The 13,318-nt window shown below is 30.1% G+C and overlaps 2 non-coding genes across 2 annotated transcripts; one reads left to right on the top strand and one right to left on the bottom strand.

The window, feature by feature from the left end:
- Window positions 1–11,221: 11,221 nt before the first annotated feature.
- LOC122853581 lies at window positions 11,222–11,342 on the top strand. The gene has a single exon (XR_006373920.1). It is a non-coding gene; the product is annotated as a 5S ribosomal RNA (ribosomal RNA).
- Window positions 11,343–11,679: 337 nt separating this feature from the next.
- On the bottom strand, window positions 11,680–11,801 carry LOC122853582. The gene has a single exon (XR_006373921.1). It is a non-coding gene; the product is annotated as a 5S ribosomal RNA (ribosomal RNA).
- Between the last annotated feature and the right edge of the window lie 1,517 nt (window positions 11,802–13,318).

Genomic DNA, 13,318 nt, shown 5'->3' with positions numbered 1-13,318 from the left:
TTAATTTATTTTAATTTAAAAAAAAAGTTGATAATGTTAAACTCGTTTTGACATATCTAGAATAGAGGACAATAATTAAACTAATGAAATATTGAAATAACAAATGCACCTGTTAACTGGTCACTTGGTAGCCTCGGTTTATTATCAGTATTATGATAAAAATTATAAAAATAAAAAAAATATAAATATTACGAGTACACAAGTTGGATCGTGATGAAGTAAATAATAATAATAATAATAATAATAATAATAATAATAATAATAATACATTCAGCCTAATATATTTCAGACACGTTATGATATTAGTTGCCCGACATATTGTCATTGTCATAAATAATAACAATAAGAAAATAAATAAATAAATTTTAACTAAATAGATAATAACATTTTAATGACTAATATTAAAACAAATATATATTTTTTCAATAAAAACAATATGACTGTAAAATATATATATATTGTAACAAGAACTCATACGTATATCTTTTTCTCGAGTCAATCGTCTAATTTTTTACTTCCGTTGATGGATCATGGGGAATTCAAGTTGTAGTTTGCTTACAACAATGACACATGTGTGTGCATATCTGTGTAATACAGTCAATCCAGAACAGTTTGTTCATGTACTTGACTATAAATTCAATTATATGAGAGATTGTCTTCTTTATATTTTTTTTATTTTCCTATGTATACCTCACTTTTGTGGATTATCATTTCTATTTCTAAAATGAACACATGACTATATCTACCCACAAACAATATTTCATCGTGTTATTCATAAAAAAGTCGAGTAAAGATATATATATATATGTATTTACTTTTAAAAAATTAATTGTATGATGTACAAATAAAAAAAAAGGATCATATATATACATGCGTGTATATCGACAAGCATCACTGTCATCGCTTCGTTCAATTAATCAAATCAAATAAACATCACTCAAGCAAATTTCTCGGTTAAATAAGCATATGTTATTTGTCTCGGGTTAGTTGAGGTTAAATTGTTTTATCAATATTATAATATTGCAATTTTTTAAAATGCAACACTTTTATGTATTTAGAATGAAATTGAATGATTAAGGATTTCAGATGAGTTTGCACTTTGCAATTATAATCTCAAACAAAATCACTCGAAGCCACTTGATATTATGAAGAATTTGAAGCAATAAACATATGTTATTTGTCTTGTTGAGGTCAATATGTTTTGAAACTTTTATTTTCAATAATTATGTGTCCAAGATGAGTTTGAACCACTGAGATCAGTTGAAATCATGGATTGTTTTTGCAATTAAAATCTTAAATGAAGTTACTCGAAGTCACATGGTATCATGAAGCATTTTTATTGAGTGATTTCATCTTTCTGTGGTGCTATATGATGGACGTGTCTCAGAAAACCAATCGAACAAAATTAATATTTGTTAGCAATGTCATCAGCCATTATAGCTGAAACATTCATCGACACTGACGCTGTTGTATATAATAAAATAAATAAACGATTTTATTGTCCAATTTATGTATAAAATTTATTCAAATTTAAATGAATATACTAAACTTTGACAAATTTTCTACGAGACTTTAATTCAATAATTTCAATGATTATTTGGAATCATTTTTATCATTTGAAACCATTGAAATATCTTTGAAATTATTTGACATTATTTTTTACTTGAAATCATTGAAATGATTTGTATAATTAATTTTAATTTGAAATTTTCGTATCCCGTTTGGAAGCTGAGCGTACTGTTTTTTGATTCAGGATTTATATACCTATATATATTTTTCCATGGAGAAAGGCAAGAGAATCTTGATAATATTTAAACCTTTAAATAAAAAAATTGATAATGTAATTAAATGGGTAATTAATATTTATAATATTGTAGGATAAGTTAACTAAATAAAAAAAAATTTTTAGTAACGAATTCGTTCTATTGAAAATTGAAAATTTTCAAAACTCCGGTGAAAGCCCGTGTGGTTTATCTCGATTATTCCAAATTCATTACAGTTTAATTTTTTTTACAATTTTAAATTATATGATTGAATTTTTTTTTTTTATTTACCCTTACGTGCGCTGTCAAATTATGTACACAAATCAAAATACAGATAAAACAAATTTGAGGTTATACTTCATGTAGGTAATAATATCAATGATTCTATATTAGATTTGTTCAAGAAATAAATCAATACAAATATTAAAAAAATAAATCGTTCAATTCACTTTTTTTTTAACTGAACAAATTTTTTTTTTCAAATTATTTTGTTTAATACTTTTATTTATATATAATTTATAAAAATTTTTCCGTGGCAATTTTTTTTTTTTTAGGGAATTTTAATTTCCTATTGTTTTCGCTTTTCTTCTGGACCCCCCCAACCATGGTAGACACCCCCCCTAAAAAATTTCCTAAGTCCTTAAATCTCAACCACGGTAGACACCCCCCCAAAAAATTTTCTAAGTCCCTTAATCTTAACCAATACAATATATATAGAAAATATAAAGAAAAATATAGAAAAGTGACTGAATATAAAGAAAAAAACGATAAAAAAGGGAACATATCAATTATGCCCCCCCCCCCACCCCCCTTAAAAAATTTCTAAGTCTCTTAATTAATCTAAACAAGATGAATATGGAAAATGAAGAAAAATATAGAAAAATAAAGAATATATAAACGAATAAACGAAAATATAGAAAAATCACTGAATATAAAGAAAAATACAATAATTATAGGAAAATATTAGAAAAATATGAGTAAACAAAAAAGAAAAGTATAGCAAAATATCATGGAAAAATCATATTTAACAACAAGATTTTTCAACAAAAAGATTTTAAAAAAATTATTAACATGATAAATTATTAAATATTCAAGTTAAACAAAATATATACGATCACTGGAGGATTAGTGAGAAAAATTAATGAACAATACCCATCAATAAATAATAAAGAAATAATCATACCAGTAGAAGCTAATAATTCGATGACGATAAGGAAAATGAAAATTACCAAAAATTAATTTCGAGATTAAAAAAATACAAGAAATTGTACATCTACCAATTAATTCATTTGCAGGCAAAATAATTTCAGCGAAAAAAAAAAAAAAAAAAAAGAAAACTATTCAATAATAATAATGACATTATTTAGATATCATCGCAATCATAATAGCAATAAATAAAGTGGAATTTATATATGCAATGTCAGGACGGTTCTTAAAATAAAGAACAATAACATTAGCAGACGACAGTGATTATGAAGTAAAATAAAATTTAAATGAAAAAAAGTTTGATTAAACTAAACAAAGATAATAAATTTACCAAAGGAAATATATTTTAGATTGAACTAAATTTATGGAATGAAGAGGCAAAAAATTTCTAGGGAAAAAAGGGTGATGTGATAGCATTAAAGGAATTGAAAATAAATAAATATAAAAAAATTAAAAATATAACGACGACTTCAGCAACAACTAAAACGTTAAATCCTGATTCAACCGAGAGAAAAAAGTAAATAGAATAAATACAATCGAACTCGACAATTTTGTAATAAATATTTAACATTGACAGGCTAAAATCATAGTACAACAAAATGAATAAAAACGGAGAGTTTATAAGGTTAGAAGAAAGCGATTCTGGACATAGAGATGACCCATTAGAAGGAACAAGCAAAATGAATGAAAATTAAATAAATTTTAGTTGTAACAATAATCATTGTAACGATAGAGAATGAAATAAATTTGTAGTCACGAATTTTAATATATATTAAAGAAGAAATTAAAATTCCCCCCGCAGGGAAGGCACAGTTGCTTCAGCAACTGTATGATCATTTTTTTAATAACGTGATAATTTAAATAACTATTTTATCGATCAAGCAAATTATAACCACAGCAAAGAAACTTTTTCGCATGCGCGCATCCCTTTTTTGTCAAAAAACAGTGTTGCCCAGGTAAGAGTAAACGATTGTGCCAGGCCTGGCACAAGCTTGTGCACAAGGCTCACATGCTTGTGTCTAGCTTGTGCTACAAGCTTGTGCCGAGGTTGTTAAGTGATTGGAAATGTGCCTATGTTACAAGCTTGATGACAAGCCTTGAGCCAAGGCTCGTGTCCCAGCCTCGTGTCAAGACTCGTATTCCAGCCTTGTGCCTCGGGATTGACTCAAGCTTCCAAAAACAATTTTAAAAAAAATATAAATAAATTATTACGGTTAATCTATTATTATTGTTAATTTAATAATTTCGACATTGTTATTTTTTAATTCAGACAATTCTATTAAACGATAATAATTAAACGAAAAACTAGTGACGCGACGCGGGATCGATCCGGGGCCTCTCACGTGGAAGTCCAATGCACTATCATGTCGACCATCGGGGTATTGATAAAAGTGGTCGTCAAAATTTTTTATATAAATAAATTCTATTGAGACTAAACACACAGTCCTCGCGAATGCCTCTCACAATAGTCAAAGCCTGATAATTTTTATTTGAAATTTATATTAAATTTATATATCTAATTACTATAATTTTTTTTTTTGAGTTAAATATATGCATAAGTCAAGTCTCGTGTCGGGCTTGGTGAAACAATGGGCTCCAGCTTGAAACAAGGCTGTATTACGAGGCTCGTGTGAGGGCGGGAAAAAACAAGGGGACAGTCTTGTGTCGAGCCTGGATTAACAAGGCTTGTCTAGTGACTAGAAAAACAGGCTTGACACAACCTTGAAATTTTTAATCTTGTGTGAGGCTTAGCACTTACGATTAACACAGGCTTGGTACAAGCCTGGACTAGCAAGTCTTGTGCAATGACTGTAAATACAGGCTTGACACGAGCTCGGAATTTTTAACCTTGTGTAAGGCTTGGAATTAACGATTGACACATGCTTGTTACAAGCCTGGACTAACAAGTCTTGTGCAATGACTGTAAATACAGGCTCGACACAATCTTGGAAATTCCAACCTTGTTTAAGGCTTGGAATTACCGATTGACACAGGCTTGGTACAAGCCTGGACTAGCAAGTCTTGTGCAATGACTGTAAATACAGGCTTGACACGAGCTCGGAATTTTTAACCTTGTGTAAGGCTTGGAATTAACGATTGACACATGCTTGTTACAAGCCTGGACTAACAAGTCTTGTGCAATGACTGTAAATACAGGCTCGACACAATCTTGGAAATTCCAACCTTGTTTAAGGCTTGGAATTACCGATTGACACAGGCTTGGTACAAGCCCGGACTAGCAAGTCTTGTGCAATGACTGTAAATACAGGCTTGATACGAGCTTGGAATTTTTTAACTTGTGTAAAGCTTGGAATTAACGATTGTCACAGGCTTGGTACAAGCCTGGAATAACAAGTCTTGTGCAATGACTTTAAATACAAGCTTGACACGAGCTTGGAATTTTTAACCTTGTGTGAGGCTTGGAAATAACAATCGACACAGGCTTGGTACAAGCCTAGATTAACAAGTCTTGTGCAATGACTGGAAAAATACTCTGTGCCCAGCTAGGCACATTCTAGTCCACCAAGGCTAGGAAACACAAGCTTGTAACAAGCCTGGCACGGCCGTTCACCCTTGTGGGATCCTACCTGGGTGAAATTTAAATTGTTAGTTGTTTATACCTTCAATAACTTTTGAACAAATAAACATAAAAAAAATTTGTAAAGCCCAAAAAATTCCTGATTAAATTTCTGAGAGCCACACTCTCTTCTAAAAACTCGTTAAAAGCAATCCTTCATGTCTATTTTTTTATTAGAACATACCAGACACTACTTATATTATAAACAATTGTTGATAACTAATTAACGCGAGCTCGGAGCGTTTTTTATCAAGACAGTGTGGCTCTCGGTATTTAAAAGGCCAACAATTTGAGACCAAATGGAAGTACATAAGTTAATTTTTGAAGAAGTTATGCGAGGTATAAAAAAACGTGAATTTTGTTAATTAACAAATTTCTAACAATAGAAAAAAAAAAACTACCTCCTAATTATATAGATTTCGCAGTTTTAAATGTCTAGGCAAAAAATCGCATCTACGATTTGTTTTTAGTTTTCTTAATATTTTGATTTTAAAATTTTTGCAAAAACATTTTTTGTTGATAACTAATTTATTAACAATGGAAATATTTTTTTTTCTATTCTTGGTTGTAGTATTTCTTCTAGGCTTCAATTTGATTCTAATACGAACATCCTATCTATATTATTTCAGAAGATATGAACATTTTTCTAAATTCATATAGTGAAAACAATACTAGTATAGGCTTCCGCCTATACGTAAAATAACACGAAACGAATGAAAAGTGTCTAATACACAAAGTCTTATATGTATAGTATATATAATATTTATAAGAGCGCGAAAACCACCGACACAGAGGAGTGGATCCCATCAATCACCCGATGTCCCAGAACCTCGGTGCGGTTTGCCGGTAGCACAAGAACAAGATCTCATGATGTTCTCTGTTGTGCCGCTCTTGGCGTCATCACACAAATACACAAACACTCACACACACAAGCTACATACTGAATAATAGCTCTCCTCACTTTTTCCCTTTTATATAATCCTTCCCGGAGATCGATCAACCTTGTGTATAGAAAAAGTCGCATAATAAATTCCAAGGTTTTTTTTTTTTTTTTTACTTTAGTTTTTTTCTTTTCATCAACAAAAAAGTCATCAAGAACAAAAAATAAAAAAAATAAAGTATTTGAAACAATGAAATTACAAAGATTTTTAATTCAATACCAAAATTTTTATTTACTATGTACTATATATAAACTTTTGTCTTTTGAAATTTTAAAAATAATTATTTTGTTAACAATTTTTTTTTTTCTTTTAATCTTATTCTCAAGATAAAAGTTGAGTACTTTGAGTAGAGAGAGTCACATCAAACACAATAAATCATACATTACTCGATGATGAAAAAAAACGAAAAAAAAAAAGTAGAAAGGGGACATACTTACTTTGTAGTTGAAGAATAAAAAAGAAAAACCAAAAAATATATACGACAGAAATGAGTGAAATAAACAATATTTTGAGTTTTTATTTATTCTGTTGGTCACAGTGGCAAATAAGACTGATATTTCTACCAAAGAGTTTTGAAAAAGACGCTATATACAATGTATATAAAAAAAAAAAAAAAAACTAAGAGAGAAATCTGTTGTTGCGTATGCACAAGATTGTGTGTTAATGTATAGCTGGCATACCATGACAAATTGCTTTATTAGGTTGGCAGCCCAGGAGCCTTTTCACTCGCATGTATCTTCGCACCTTTTGTATATACCTCTATACAATAATTTTTTTTTATCATATAAAATTATTGTTATCATTTTATTTCTATACTTTTATATTTATTTTTTGTAATTTTTGCATTTTATATACAAGATAGTCTATAAAGCTCGTTTGATTTGCGCATCAGTGACGAATTCAAGCCACTGTATATATGTTGATGATGTTTGATTCATCAATAAACATATCCCGCAGTGAACACAATCCTTGTGGTCTCTTTTGACCCAAGTTGCCGCCTTTAATCACATCACACTTTAATCATTTAATTCAAAAATAATACATTGATTGCTTGATGAAAATCAATATCAAATAAATTGGATGTACATATATGTTTTATGTTGGACGGTTATATATTGTTACTTTAAAAATTAATCTATTATAAATTTATCGTGAATATATAGTAGACTCTTGACCAAGCTGTTGAGTGATTGATGATAATTTTTTTGGTAACTTGTTTTATTATATTATGATAATAAAATATATATATATTCGTTGATCGGCATTAACTTATTGTATGTATATATATATATATATAGATCTAATTTAATGAGGAAAGAAGAAGAGAATAAACTGTAATGTGTTCGAGCAATCATCAATGTATTTTTGACCGATATTATTAATGTTGTAGGATTACATTAATGAAAAAAAATTTTGAAACACACAAACGGTAGTCATATGCGGGTCCAGCTGTAAACGGGTTATAAGGTGGATTTTTTTTAATGTCTTATGAATGTCCTGGTGAGCACAACTACCGGATGAAGCGTCATTAAGATCGTTCTCCCCTATCAAAAGTTTTTATTTTTTTAATATTCTCATTTTAATTTATTTTTTTTAAAATTATTTTATATGCGGTAACATTTTGATGAAGTAAAATTTACTATTAATTTGGCTCCATAAACACGAGGGTTAATTAAGAGAACGATTGATCTTTGCGTTCAGGTCGTTCAAGTCACACGGAGAGAAATCCGCAGCATATATTACTGTAGTGGTATCGTAAAAATCATAGCTGACATTGAAGCGACTAATTCCCACTTATTATAATGATTATTATTATATTTCATCTAAATTTTTTACTGTAGTCTACCGGAATTTTTGGGAGTCTTGAGTTAATGGTATACTTTACGCCAGAAATTACTGTAGTGTACAGCAGTTTTTCCCGCCAGATGACAGGAATATTTATTGGATATCAAGTGTGTTCCTAACCTCTTCTAAAAAAGTTTATTGTTTTTATTTTATTCATGAATTTAGATAAAAATGCGGTGAAACACATGAAAATTATAAAATGGTTAATTTTTTTAAAATTAATAAACACGTTACATTTTTATTTTGATGTTTAAACAATAAGGTTTTATTTAATTTTTTGTGACGTTTTTTCGTTTTGTTTTGATTAAAATTACTGTAATGTAGTAGGAAATTCTAGTGGATCCTGGTGGCCTCCCCATGCAACTTCTCAATTTCCAGTAGACTACAGTAAAATTTGTTTGATACTCTACAGCATTATTTGCTGCGGATTTCTCTCCGTGCACTAAGAACAATTGTATTTGTAATTGCGTTTCATCTTAAGATGAAATAATTCTTTGATACTTAAAAAAGTCATAATCCCGTGAAGGAGAAAACAACATGGCCAAGCATTGGGCCAAGCCTGGCAAAATGTTGCCAAGTCTTGGCTGCCAGTCTTGGTCAGTGCTTGCACCAGGCTTGGGGATGGACACCAATTATAGCTTGGCTACCAATACTGGGCCAAGCATTGGCTGCCAATACTCGGCCAAGACAGTAAAAAATAGTTGGTAAAATTAACAAATTCAGTTTGTTAATTTAGGTCCACCAACAAAACGTTTGTTAATTTAACAAACATTTTATTTGTTAAATTAGGTCTACAAATAACTGTTTGTTAATTTTACAAATTTTTGTTTGTAAAATGAAATTTACAAACAGCTGTTTGTTAATTTTACAAATACTTTTTGTTAAATTTTTTTTTTTTTGTACAAGCAAAAAAATAAATGTCTATTCATTTATATAATATTTTTTGATACGTAAATTTTATTATTTTTTCAAATATTCTACTTATTTTTACATTAAATCTTCATTTATATATGCTTCGAGCCAATAAATTTAACAAAAAAAAATTTGTAAAATTAACAACCGGAGTTTGTAAAAACATTTTACAAATTTTTTGTTTGTAAAATTAACAAACGGAGTTTGTAAAAATATTTTACAAATTTTTTGTTTGTAAAATTAACTAAAATAATAAATAATAAAAACTGCAGCGCCTAATTTTTTAAAAAATTTTTTTTTATCCAGCAAATTATTCAACTTTATACTTCAAAATTTTGACATTCTTTTGGATATTTTACGTCTTTTGATTATTAAAGGTATGATGAATAGACAGGTATTTACAAATTGAGGCTTTTTGGCGACATTAATTGTAAATTTATGTTTTGTTTTTATATATGAATAATTGAATAAAAAATTTTCAATATTAAATTCATAACAGCGGCTCTTAATATATATTCACATATGTCGAAAGAATAAAAAATAATCAATTTTGGTGACCCAAAGAACAATCGACACTCGTCCGACAAATGGCAAGTCAAGTTCACCAATCTTTAATGTGCCAACTCTTGGCTTAATTGTTTATTCCCAGTCTTGGCCGCTCAATAATTAACCAAGACTTGGCCAATGAACGATCGATCAATGGCTGGCCAGCCCTTAATGAGCCAAGCCTTGGCTTAATCATCTGTTTCAAGTCTTGGCCACCCAATAATTTACGAAGACTCGGCCGATAAATGGCTTGATAAGAGCTGGCCACCTCTTCTTCAACCAATGGTCGGCCAAGCATTGGAATACAAGCCTTGGTAAGCAAATAACCAGCCATGAGTCAGCCAAGCCTTGGCCCATGGATGGCGCACGATTGGCTGCCATTATTGGGACAAGACTTGGCCGTGGTGTGAGTCTTGGCAATTCCTACCCGGGAATTAAAAATAAATTAGAGAGTGTTGACGAGCAAGTTATAATAAAGCAAGTTCGTTTTTTTCGCTTATCATGATAACTGCAGTATTGGTTCAATGACATGTTTATAATAATTATAAGTATAAGTAATTAAATTAATATTTTTTTGATGTCAAAATAGGTGTGCAATGTTTTTTAAATCTGAGTTTAATATTTAGATTGAAAACTTGAAGTTTAATGCTTGAAAAATATTAATTTTCTATTGAAATTTTGTATTTTTATTTTAACATTTATTTTCTGTGTTCAAATAAAATAAATATCAAAATAATAGTTTGAAACTTCAGGCAAATGTTAATTAAACATTTAAAGATGTTAGAAACTTGATATTAAATTTTTAACAATTACGATTTTTTTTAAATTTTATACATAAGAGTTTGTAAGAAGGCGCGCGTCTTTGGCAGGTGTCGAAACGCCCGCTGAAACATGATCGATGAGCCGGAAGAATCGAAGTATAAGCTTGAGGCCTCGTTTTCTTTATGCATGTAGAATTGGCAAAAAAAAAATTCACCTGGGAATAAGGATGTATGTCTATATAACTTTTATTGGTTGCATATGCAAACTGTGTCATATTGACTCAATGGAAAGCGAATTTTATGTATAATTTAAAAGTGATTATCTTTTGATGTCGATTTGATGATAAGAATAATAAGAAAAAGGTATATATAATAATTATTTATTCAAAGGTATTATGGAAAAAGTATGTGTGAATATATTATGTGCAAGATTGAAGATAGTTCTAATCTGGCCATTACAAAAAAATTAATTTAAAGCAAAACGATGTTCAACTTGATATAGAAATTTTGGCAGAAATTTTAGACGTATCAAAAGCTATTAATTGATAAATTAAAATATAAAAGGGTTTATAAATGGTACTTAATTTTTTCACTTTAGACTAATGGTTCAGGCTAAAATGTTTATAAAAAGAAGTTGGTGATAGTTGTTTTGGAGCATTTGAACCTTCAGATAACGACCATATCACGATGAAAATACCAGTTTTCGTCTGATCACTGAAGTCAAGCATCGTTGAGCGTGGTTATAGTACTTGGATGGGTGACCGCTTGGGAACACCACGTGTCGTTATCTTTTGCCTTTTTTTTTTAAATATATTTTGATTTATCAATTAGTAATTTTAAGGATCTTACTCATTACAAATACACACATCATAAAGAAGTAGACGATCTGAGACGTTCAGTCGTAGTTTTCCGGTCAAAACTATGTCATTTTTAAACTTTTTGAGTAGAGCTGAACGCGAACCGAAACGATAAGATACTTAGTCGAGTTTCGTACCGATTTCTAAAAAATCTAAAAACTCCTGGTTTCGTCCGGATTCGGTCCTGGTTCTGTCTGAGTTAAATTTTAATGAATTGGATTATCAAAATTACTAATTGATAAATTAAAATATAATTTTTAAAAAAGCAAAAGATAACGACACGTGGTGTTCCCAAGCGGTCACCACCCATCCAAGTACTAACCACGCTCAACGATGCTTGACTTCAGTGATCAGACGAGAACTGGTAGTTTCATCGTGATATGGTCGTTATCTGAAGGTTCAACTGCCCGAGTGGAAATTAATTTAAGGTTCTGATCAGAACTGGATCAGGGAACCTGATTTCAAATTAGAACCAGATCAGGAATCCTGTTCAGAAATGGATCAGAATGTAACCCTTTTTTTTAGAATTCTGATCAGAATCGGGTCAGGATGGCTGACTAGAATATAATCAGGAATCCTGTTCAGGAACGGATCAGAATGTAACGCTTTTTTTTAGAATTCTGATCAGAATCGGGTCAGGAAACCTGGCCAGGATACCTGATCAGGAATGGAACAGGATTCCTGATCTGAAACGGATCAAGTAAATTAAAAAAAAAAAATTGTTTTTTATTATTTGTTGTTTTGTAAATCGGTTAACTAATTTTCTATAACAATGTTAATGATGAAATAGATAAAACGATACACGGAGAGAAATCCGCAGCAAACAATGCTGTAGAGTATCAAACAAATTTTACTGTAGTCTAGTGGAAATTTAGAAGTTGCGTAGGGAGGCCACCAGGATCGGCTAGAATTTCTTACTACACTACAGTAATTTCAATCAAAACAAAAAAAAAAAACACAAAAAATTTAATAAAAACTTATTATTTTAACATCAAAATAAAAATGTAACGTGTTTATTAATTTTAAAAAAATAAACCATTTTATAATTTTCATGTGTTTCACCACATTTTTATTTAGATTCATGAATAAAAAAAAAACAATAAACTTTTTTAGAAGAGGTTAGAAACACACTTGATTTCCAATAAATATTCGTGTCATCTGGAGGGAAAACCTGCTGTACACTACAGTAATTTCTGGCATAAAGTATACCATTAACTCCAGACTTCCAAAAATTCCGGTAGACTACAGTAAAAAATTTAGATGAAATATAATAATAATCATTATAATAAGTGGGAATTAGTCGCCGAAATGACGTCGGCCATGATTTTTACGATACCACTACAGTAATATATGCTGCGGATTTCTCTCCGTGTAAGATTTTATATACCGAACATAACTTAAAATGACTACCTCCGGTGGAACGCGATCTCGGAACGTTCGGATTACAACTACGGGCCTCAACACACTTTGTCATACCGTTTATCAATGATGTGTTGTAATTTTTCGCTTTCATAAATTGCATCAGCTAAAAAAAAACTTAAATTAGAATTTGCGACGTGAATTTAACGAAAAAATAAAATATAACCATTTGTTAAATTGTTCGTTGTCATTTAGTTTTAGAATGAAAATTAAAATTAAATCCAAAAAATCAAATTATTTGACAAATTTATCTTGATAGTATTCTGGTCAGAAACTGATCAGGAAACCTTATTCAGAATATGCTCAGGTTTCCTGTTCCTTTTCTGAACAGGATTGAATAAGGTCACCTGACTTAAGGAAATCTTCAGGTATCCTGACCAGGTTCAAGCCGGAAATGAGTTAGGTTTCCTGAATAAGGAATCCTGATCCGTTTCTGATCAGGTTCAGAGGTCAAATAGGGCATCCTGAAAATTTTTCCACTCGGGTGTTC

The sequence above is a fragment of the Aphidius gifuensis genome, linkage group LG3, assembly GCF_014905175.1.
Source record: "Aphidius gifuensis isolate YNYX2018 linkage group LG3, ASM1490517v1, whole genome shotgun sequence".
NCBI lineage: Eukaryota > Metazoa > Arthropoda > Insecta > Hymenoptera > Braconidae > Aphidius > Aphidius gifuensis.
Note: the sequence above shows the minus strand (reverse complement) of the source record. Positions and strands in the feature narration are given on the sequence as shown.